The 1707-nt window shown below is 45.2% G+C and overlaps 1 non-coding gene across 1 annotated transcript; it reads right to left on the bottom strand.

The window, feature by feature from the left end:
• Window positions 1-715: 715 nt before the first annotated feature.
• Window positions 716-789, bottom strand: Trnat-ugu (transfer RNA threonine (anticodon UGU)). The gene has a single exon. It is a non-coding gene; the product is annotated as a tRNA-Thr (tRNA).
• Between the last annotated feature and the right edge of the window lie 918 nt (window positions 790-1707).

Genomic DNA, 1707 nt, shown 5'->3' on the forward strand with positions numbered 1-1707 from the left:
CCTATCTCCGTCCACCTGCTCTTCACCTCTCTCTGTCCATCTGACCCTTCCTCCTCTCTGTGTCCATCTGCTCCTACCCTTCTCCCTGTCCATCTGCTCATTCACCCTCCATCCATCTCCTCCTGCCCGTCTTTCTTTTCCTCACCCCTTTTAAGTTGATCTTCTTCTCCCGTGGTAGTTGTTCATCTCCACTTCCCCTCTCTCTCTTCACCTACCCCAGCCCCTCTCCCTGTCCATCTCTTTCTCCACCCTGTCTCAGTCCAAATCATCCTCATCTCTTTCTCTATCAATTACCTACTTTTCCTTTCCTCTCAACGTCATGACTCGAATCACAATAGGTGTTTCTTGGTTCTTACCGCCCCCTTTCCCGCAGTATTTGTTTCCAGACGGTAAGTAATATGTGTACCAAGTTTGGCTGAAATCGATCCAGGAGCATAGGAGGAGCAGAAAATCGATCAACAGACAATTTTTGGATCAGGAGGTTGTTGGAATGCTAAAAAAAGTGGGATGATCAGAAAAAAATGAAAAAAACCACTTGCAGAGTTTAAAAAGATGTAACAAATAAAATATATACGAAGACAGTAACTTGTTCTCGAAAGAACAGTTACTGTTGATGACCGTGCAGCTTTTCCGTGGAATAAATGATGACTAACTGACAACCTCAGCTGCCGACAGGTGTTGTTGATATACCTCGATGTGGACAGCTGAAAATGTATGCCCCGACCGGGACTCGAACCCAGGATCTCCTGCTTACATGGCAGACGCTCTATCCATCTGAGCCACCGAGGACACAGACAAACAGCGCGACTCCAGGGACTTATCCCTTGCACGCTTCCCGTGAGACACACACTCCCAACTGTCCACAATTCTAAATATGTATTGTGCCTGATAGACATTTGCCCACTCACTCATTACTCGCGCACGCTTTGGCGATTCCCGTAAGAGTTTGGGCAACCAGTGCGCATTCGCAAAGACGGTGAAAGGCTGGGTAGCCTTTAACTATATACACGAAGACAGTAACTTATTCTCGAAAGAACACATTTTCAGCTGTCCACATCGAGGTATATCAACTACACCTGTCGGCAGCTGAGGTTGTCAGTTAGTCATCATTTATTCCAGGGAAAAGCTGCACGGTCATCAACAGTAACTGTTCTTTCGAGAACAAGTTACTGTCTTCGTATATATAGTTAAAGGCTACCCAGCCATTGACCTTCGTCTGTGCGAATGCGCACAGGTTGCCCAAACTCTTACGGGAATCGCCAAAGCGTGCGCGAGTAATGAGTGAGTGGGCAAATGTCTATCAGGCACAATACATATGTAGAATTATGGACAATTGGGAATGTGAGCCTCACGGGAAGCGTGCAAGGGATAAGTCCCTGCAGTCGTGCTATTCATCTGTGTCCTCGGGGCTCAGATGGATAGAGCGTCTGCCATGTAAGCAGGAGATCACGGGTTCGAGTCCCAGTCGGAGCACAAATTTTCAGCTGTCTACATCGAGGTATATCAACAACGCCTGTCGGTAGCTGAGGTTGTCAGTTAGTCAACATTTAACAAGTCAAAATTAAGCAAAAAAAATTACTATTCTAATAAAGAGAAAGGAAACGGAAAATTTTAGATACTGAAAGTCTATTTAACAAAAGGAAAATGGTTTTTTGTTTCAATTATTTATATCTTGATTTTGCTGTTACATGACGCCACACCTTTGCT

The sequence above is a fragment of the Schistocerca serialis genome, chromosome 3, assembly GCF_023864345.2.
Source record: "Schistocerca serialis cubense isolate TAMUIC-IGC-003099 chromosome 3, iqSchSeri2.2, whole genome shotgun sequence".
In the NCBI taxonomy this organism is placed as follows: domain Eukaryota; kingdom Metazoa; phylum Arthropoda; class Insecta; order Orthoptera; family Acrididae; genus Schistocerca; species Schistocerca serialis.